The sequence below is a fragment of the Mus pahari genome, chromosome 19, assembly GCF_900095145.1.
Source record: "Mus pahari chromosome 19, PAHARI_EIJ_v1.1, whole genome shotgun sequence".
Lineage (NCBI taxonomy): Eukaryota > Metazoa > Chordata > Mammalia > Rodentia > Muridae > Mus > Mus pahari.
Window position 1 is genome coordinate 54,217,553 of NC_034608.1, and position 9,149 is coordinate 54,226,701.

Here is a 9,149-nt window from a genome sequence, read left to right on the forward strand (position 1 = left end):
ATATATATATATATATATATATATATATATATATAAATAATCTATTCATAATAGCTAGAAGATGGTAATCAACCCAAATGCCCATCAAATGTTGACTGGAAATGAAAGCATGGCACACCTATCCATCAAATGTTATCAAGCATTAAAGGGAAATGAAAAATTGAAAATTTCAGGTAAATGGATAGAACTGGAAAAAAGTTCATATTGAGTGAGGTAACCCAGGCATAGCAAGGCCAGTGTTTCATGTTTACCTTACATGTGGAAGCTAGCTCCCAATCTCTAGTTTTGTGTGTTCAGCTCGGAGTATATGTAGAAAGCAGTCAGAGGCCATCCAGAGGTGGTACCTAGTGAAGTGGGGGGAATAGAAGATATATAACATAGAGACAGAAAGAGGCAATGCTAGTGATAAAAGCAGTGAGGGTGGGGTATTAGCTGGGGGGGGGAACCTAACAAAATGAAGGGAGCAATGAAAAGAGACATATTGATACCTATCATCCTGCAACCAAATTTAAAAATATAATTTATTTTTGAATGAGTTCTTAAAGAGAGATAACCTATTTATCTAGAAAAAGCTATTCTGAGGACCCCAGTGGCAAAGGTAGCACATGTTCTCATGAGTTACTGTTCAGAGAAACCCAGAAACCCTCAAAACTGTCCAGGGTCCTTGCCCTCTTGCTTGTTCTCTACATAACTAGACGATGAGACCTTATGCTGAAGATACCCCACACTGTGGATGAATTATATAGAGAAAATAAGCTGGGAATAATCTAGAAGCTTTCTTTCTGATGGAGAGTTTTCATAACCTGGGAAGGTGCTATACAGGCCTTTGGAATAAAAGGTATCGGTGGTCTTACTTAGCTGTGGTTTCTATGATCTCCAAGACCAGCCTGTCAGGCAAGATGTGCCCACTTGTGCATCAGTGGCTCTATGTTTACTTGTATAAGCCATAAGGGATCAATGATTAGTTATCTACCTGTACCTAGTAGAGGTAAGTTTGTGCATAAATATATAGTTTAAATGAAAGGTTACCATATTGTCTGATGATACTCCTTTCAAGAACCAAAGACCATCTAATTAATTCCCTAACACCAGGGATAAAAGACTCTTTGATGAGTTTTTAGTCAGGGTTGTTCAAGTGACTGCCAAAACATTGCCCACTAGAGGTAGGCAACCTAATTGCTGAAGACATTAAGTATGTTGGACAGAAGGTTTCCAGTAAGTCCCTGGGAAGGAAGCAGCCAACAGTCTTAGCCAGTTATGATGTCTATGAACCACACAATGACCAGAGTGTCTCAGAGTTTCTACGTCTGTGTTCCATCACAACCACGAACAACTTAGGGAGGAGAGGGTGGAACGGTAGGTAAGTTTTAGAAGCCACTTGTGGTTCTTTTAATCATGTATTAACTCCAAAGCTTCAAAGACCTTTTTAACACCAAATTCTCATTAATTTCATGAATTTATTGAGCAAAGGTGTCTACATAGGTTTTAAAGCCTATTGTTTTTATTTACTGGCTTCTCTGGCTGTTGCTTTTTCTTAGTTGTAATACTATCTTCTTAAAACCCTTTGAAACAATATGCTCAGGTAATATAACAGCTATTATAATTCAAATTTTAGTTGTCTGGTTGATTCACATTACCTGGTTCCTATATGACAAGGTGTTTGTGCCATAGGCAACACTTAATTAAATCTACACTTTCCCCTTTCTTCCTTCCTTCCTTCCTTCCTTCCTTCCTTCCTTCCTTCCTTCCTTCCTTCCTTCCTTCCTTCTTTCCATCCTTTTCTCCTTCTCCTCCTTCTCTCTCTCTCTTTCCTTCTTTCTTTTTTAACATAAAATTTTTATTGATTCTATGGAAACTTCACATCATACACCCTAATCACACTTCCAAGTCCTTCATATTTGCCAAGTCCCACCCTTGTGACTCCCCCCAATTACAAAGCAATAGAAGAATAAATAGAGTCCAATCTGTGTTGTATATATTCATATACATTGGGGAATAGTCAAACTCTCAGTGGCCTGCCACTTAAGTAGAACTGAGTCCTCCTTCCCCTGTATCCTTGCCAGAACACATCAGTTGTAAAGAGACACATTTAAGCATTTCCATAGCACATCTTAAGAGTTCTCTTCAGTGGCTTCCTGTCTAGGCTGTTACTTTTTTGAGGGGTGGGGGAGTTCGGGTTAGGGTAGAGGTTGTCACAGAAGCCTTCCATGTCCCTCTCTCTCAACTGTGCATTTACAGTCATCCAGATCACAGCAAAAGTAGCCTCCTAGCTCTTCAAAGATCATGGGCCTCCACACAGTTTCTGGCAACAGCAGGACTGCTTGGACCACAGACCCATTATTGCCTCCCCCAGCCTTGAAGCAGGCTGATTCAGACCTTGTTGCCACTAAGCACAAGACCACCAAGGGTGGAACCTTCTGACTTACAAAGCAGGTTCTATTGTCTACACCTGCCACTGCTTTTCTCCAAATCATTATCATTACCTGCTGAGACCCTTGAGACCTTCAGGAGACAGCATCCAGCAGATCACCTTCAGCTGGCAAAGGGCATCAAGAAAGGAGTCGTGGGGGATGGGCCTCCTCCCTCTATATAAGCTCAGAATCTTAGTAAACTTGGGGGCTTTGATCAGCTATGTTGTCTTAGCCCTCCTTCCTTGTTCACCATCTAATCTCTTTCAGCCCCAGCCTGCCTTTCAGGAGTACCCAGTGTGGCTGCTAACCATGGCATTTGGAACAATTTTGAGAGTTCTTATCTCAAGCCACAAGCAGAGGGAACTGGAAATAGCCTAGGGCTTTTGAAACCTCAAATCCCATCCACAGTGACATANTTCTTCCAGCAAGACCACACCTCTTACCCGACCCACACAACACCACAAACTGGGGACAGGCATTTGGGACATTCTACTTCAAACCACTGTACTTGTACTAGACATAGAAAAGCCTAAAAGAATCTCTCTCTCTCTCCCTCTCCCTCTCCCTCTCCCTCTCCCTCTCCCTCTCCCTCTCCCTCTCCCTCTCTCCTGTCTCCCCTCCCCCATCTCTCTCTAGTCTGGCCATAACCAAACCCAGGGTAACACAAGCATAACATTATACACTGGACTCCATTTTATTGTGTTTCTTTACCATATAACTCTCTAGGATACATCTTGTTATCACTTCAAGATTCCTCTTGTCTTGGCAGGAATAAGATGTGTGAAAGAGAAGAATTGTAATGGCAAAGCTCAAAATTCACACAAGCCACTTAGAGCTGTACAGATATGAACCATGTGTTCACACTATGCTGTAAGGTCTTATGGAAGCAGAGCATTTATTCTTCATCATGATGATACAGTCAAATACAAAATCATTTTCAATGAAAGGGAAGAAAATGGCCCTGGGAGAAATCTACTGCTCTAACCTTCAGTTTTTCAAATATTAAGATGGTAACAGGACAGCAGAAATCTGATATTCTTAGCACAAATTAATTTTTTTTTGGACTCTGATATTTAATATTGTCAACTTGATAAGATAGAGAATAGTCCAGGAGATAATTCTATGGATGTGTCTTTGAGGAAGTTTTTTAATTGTGCTAATTAAAATTGGGAAGAGTAACCCATCTGTGGTGACCCCCATTCGATGATCTGGGATACTGTAACAAATGACTCTGTAAAAGCCAGCTAAGCATCAGCACCCATCTCTCTCTGCTTTCTGACCTGCCTGTGGATAGAATGTGACCAGCTGCCTGATGACCTTATCGCCATGGCTTTTCAGGAAAAATTAACTCTTCCTACTAGAAGTTGTTTCTTGTCAGGTGTTTGATCATGGTAACAGAAACTATAACTAACACAGAGTTTAACATACAACTACCTATTATTATAGGCATGAGCATATATATATATATATATATACACACACACACACACATATATATATATATATATATATATATATATATATATATATATATCAGAGTGCAACATTGTATGCAGGCAATGCTACTGTACTAATAGTCTGTGACAATCATTTAGGCTAGCATGGTCTCAGCCTATGAGTGGTGACCCTTTTGGAGAATTCATATCAGATATCCTGTATATCAGATATTTACATTATAATGTATAGCAGCACCAATATTACAGTTATAGAGTAACAATAAAATAATCTTATGGTTGGGATCAAGACAACACGAGGAACTCTGTTTAGGGGTGACAGCATGAGGGAGATTGAGAACCACTACTCTAGACAATCAACTTGTTGTGGCAGGTTTTTACTCTTTAAAAACACTTGCTTATTTTTATGTTCAACCCTTTAAAGAGATGCTTCAGTAACAGAAGAACAAACATTTTATGCCTAAGCATATCCATCTGATTTATGAGGCATGTAAAGAAATGAATGAACAGGGTCTAAGCAATAAGTCTACAAAATAAACAGTAGTCCTTCACAGTTATTCTTAATTCATTCACTGATTAATGGAACAATATTTCAGACTCAGAAACAAGTCTGTCTGAATAAGACCTAAAATGCTCTCTGTAAATCTTTTTTACATTACAACTGCATACATTGTGTTTCCTCAGTGTCCAACCTTCTTGACTAATGGTATCTCTTTAGTGTTTTATCTTTACTCAATTATCAGTAGGCAATGATTATATCATTGTGAACCTGCCTAGTTTTATGTCAACTTGACACAAGGTAGAGTCATTTGGCAAGAGGAAACCTCAATGGAGAAAATGGCCCCAGTAAATTGGGCAAGCCTACAGTTGCTTTTTCTCTATTGATGATTGTTGTAGGTGTGCTAGCTCACTGGGGACCACGCCGTCACTGGAAAAGTAGCACTGGATGGGATAAGATGGCAGGGTGAACAAGCCATAAGGAGGAAAATACTAAGCATCCTTCCTCCAAGGCTTTTACATCAACTCCTGCCTTTGGCTTCCTAGGCCTGAGTTCTTGCACTTATTTCCTTCAGTCGTGGAGTATGAACTGAGAGTTGCAAGCTGGAATAAACCCTGTCCTCTCTTTATATCTTTGGTCATGGTGTTTTTTTACACAGCCATAGAAACTCTAACAATGAATATTATATATTTTAATCTCCTTTCATTTGACTGTTAGCTAAACTTACAATGGCTAGAATATTTTAAAAGGTTGAATGCATTTAAAATACCTTTGAATGTTTTTGGTAGGGTGGTAATTTTACTAAAACATTCTAAAGGTAATTTTAAAACACAATTTTGTGGAAAAATGATTTTAAATGGCTAGTGATATAGATAATTGTAGGTCACACATCACTCTTTAAAGAAATCCCATGTATTGGCCTTATTTCTAAGAAGTCTGTTGAATAAAAGGCCCCACAATGATCATGATAATATCTATTAAAAAGGAAATTGTCCTTGCAACACATTATCCTTGGAATGGATAGGATTTTATATTATAAACTAAAATTTTGTCCAGGGAATAAATTATCGGGCTTAAGAGCCACATATCATAAACAGAAACATTTTTCTGTCTTCAATACATTTCAAAATAAAACTTAAATGACTTCAAAATTCTAAAATTCAATACAACACGTGAAATCCATATTCACTGGTTTTCTCAGGGGAAAACGTGTCCAGTTCTAGCCATGTGAAACTGCAGTGGGTACATGCATTGAGCATAGCTGGATGCACAGAAGAGGCATGCTTTATTTGGCTGAACTGAGTTCATATTTGTTCCTTTTTGCTTTAGAGTTCCTACATCTGGCCAGATGTAGGATCAGTAGGTGGACTACTGAAAGCATGGGTAGGAAGATGAGAAAGTGAAAACCAGCAGAATCAGTGGCTAAGCCACCCCTTTGCTGAGATTTTCAGACATACCTTGCCACCTCTGTCCGCTCCATCTTCTGCAGTATCTCCAAAGTGCTTCTGTCTCTGTCACTGTCTCAACCAATGAGCCATCTCCTCAGCTGCCACTACTGTACTGAATACAGAAGAACTTTCTGCTCAGTGCTTTCGGATTCCTGTGAATTCTCAAGCCATCCTTGAGATGGCTTGCTGTCCTTGCAGGGGACATGATGTGAGGTTTTTTTTCTTTGAGGTACAGAGCTGGGACTAGACAACCTAATGAATCCCATGACACATTGTATGGAAAGTGTGAACTTATGGAGAGTAGTACAAATTCTGGGGTAGCTATTAAATCTAACATTTCTAATTCATGTTGAAATGTTAATTCCCCTTATCAAGTACAAGTATAAAAATAGTATTCATTAGAGTTAAGAGGTGCAGCCATGTAGCTTTTATATTATAGACAGTTGAGGTAAGTGCAAGTACCCTTGAGCTATGGTTCCAACATGAAATGTGCTGGCTCTTATAAAAAAAGACTGGTACCCAGAAACTGACAGTATTTTTGGAAAGCGGTAAAAAGTATAGGAGTTGAGCCTGTCAGAAAGACACAGCTCACTGGGAGTTGTGACTTTAGGATATTTTGTCCTTGATTCCATCTTGTGTGCTTGTGTGTGGGTGTATATATGTGTGTATCTCTATTTCCTGGCTACCCCAAAGTGAATAACTTTGTTCTGTTCTGCCCACTCTGCTTTTATGACCATTTGCTGCATCACAGGCCCATAAATCCTATCAACAGGTTGAAGTCTCTAGCCTCAGGAACTACAATGAATGAGAAGAAAGCAAGTTGAAAATCAGGCAAATGGAATAAGAGTTAGAAAATGAAGAGACTTCACTTCTATAGTCCATAGATGAATTACCTATGTACTAGCTCTCCTTATCTCCTTAACTAAGAAGAGCCTTATTGAGTAGTAACATACTGCTCTAGGTGTCTAGAGCTGGATTGAGCCATAGTATGCTACTCTTTGGGGCCGAAGCCTGTAAGAAGCCATAGAATGCAGCTCTCAGGATCTAGAGTCTAGATCCTGGTTTGAGCAATACCACATTGCTCTCAGTGTCCAGAGCCTGGTTTCAGTAGTGGCAATCTATTTTCTGGATCCAAAGGCGGAGAGGGGCAGCTGCTCCCAGGATTTGATGTGCATGGGTTATAGGAACAAATGAGAGAAGGGAAGGATGAGGAGAGTGAGGAAAAGGGCCTTGCTGGGTAGGTGGATAGGTAGATAAATGAGAGTACCAGAGTGCAGCCAAGGAAGGGAGGGGCTCACATTCACTGTACCAAAAGGAAGGGGAAAAAAGTGACCAAAGTGGAGGCTTATTGATTGGTCAGGGGTCTGTCCCCAAATGTCTAGAGCTTGGGTTGTGTAGTGTCATGCTGCTTTCTGCTATTTGTCAGTGTTCAGAGGTTGGAGCCGTAGCTTCCTGACCTCAGGCAGCAACCAGAACTTGAAGTATTCGGCAGCATTGCAACATTCTCTTGGATGCTTGAAAATCTTCAGTGTACTGATGCTGGTCACCACTGCTATGTCTCGATTTCTGTGTGATTTTATCTCTTGTTTTATTACTTTGTGTTTCTTTGCTGAGGCAGAGTTGTATTGGTGGTAGACTGTTTCTCTAGACTTCAGTTGCCCCAGTTATCCTGAATTCAGTTGTGTGTATTCTTCTAACTTATTCGTCCTAGGTCTTCCTTTGTTTGTTTGTTTTGTTTTAATTTTTAAATTAAGTTTCCTTTCCTTTCGTTTCCTCTCCAGCATCAGGGGGGTGGCGGGGGAGGGGAAAGAAATCGTGGAGCAGATTGCCTTACATTGATTCGTGGGGTGCTGCCTTTGTCAATGTTCTTCACCTTCAAGTGTCTCCTGTCTCTCTGTCATTTGTCCCTGGACTACTTCTCCCATGTTGTAAACAGCATTTGTGAACCTCGTGGCTCAATCTTTGGTTGGTAATGTATTTTTAAGACTCTCCGACGCTTAGGCATTGTAATTTATGGCTCTGGTTTCCTTTAGTCAGATTGTAGATCGCCTTCTTAAAAAAAACGACAGCACAGATGTACTGCAAGCTGCTCTGTCTGAATGAAATTCCCTTCGTCTTAAACATTATTTGCCTTTCCAGGATGGCTCCATTTTGGTTCTCAGACTTTTATCCTCTGTCACCCCTTATTCTTTCTGTGACAATAAAAAGCATTTTGATATCTATCTGTATCTACCTTTGAAAAAAGTAGATACATAGACTGGCATGCAGTCTACATATCTTTGGTCACAATATGAAGAGAATTAGGTACTAGGATTTTCTCAGTCTTTCATTTATAGTGTAATGTTTGATTTGCCCCTTAATATCATTACTTCCATTTCCTCACCAGTGATAAGGTCATCATATCCACTGTCAATCCTACTGCACAAGGCTTTTACAGTGAATGTGTATGAGAGAATTTGCAAGTGCGAGTGCCACATACAACTGACGGTGTAGTGACTCAGATTTGCAGAGTAGCTACAGAGGATATTAGGCGTAAGATAGATATTAAAGGATTAATAAGGCATTCAATTCATTACTGCCCTTCATAGCTGCATAGAACAAATGGCAGCCCGGTACTATGCTCTCCGACATAGTTCCTCGCTCATAATTAATTGAGAATTTGTAGTAAATTTTACGATTCCTGACTCCTGGTCTGGCTTGTTTAAAACATCCTTTTCATCTGTGCACTGCAGATGTATATGACTTTGTTAATTATGACTGCTGAATTTAAAGCTCCTCGGGGCACTGTTGAAAAGTATCTGCTACTCTGTGTGGACCCTCAAAAGACAGGATGTAAAACCACATGACTCATCTCAGTTTTAATTTCAAGGTCATCTCAACTTATTTTGAAGATCAAGTTAAAAGTTTTGGACTACTGTATCCTCTTCCATTGAAAATTGCATCATGCCACAAGGCCATGGCTCCCCGGGTTCTTAATCCTGCCTAGAGTTGTTGTCTCCTTCATCTTCAGATCTTTGCTTCCGCATGGCTTCCTGTATTAAACTGACTGATGAAAGTGATGCATAGCACACATCAGCATGTAGACATTAGTGGAGGTGTCTGTTGTTTGCTTGATTCTTTGTCTGTGACTGGACTATTTTTAGTACATAGTTGATTGCACAGTTCAAAGTCTTCTGCAATTTCTCCTATTTCTGTTGTGTTTATTTTATTTTATTTGTTATTGTTCTAGTTTTTCTGTTGTCTAGACCCCAAGATTTCCAATGTTTTTCTTTGTCATTGTTCACTTCATAGGCAATCTTTGCAAAAACCTGCCTAGAGCCACAGGGTGAGTGTAGGA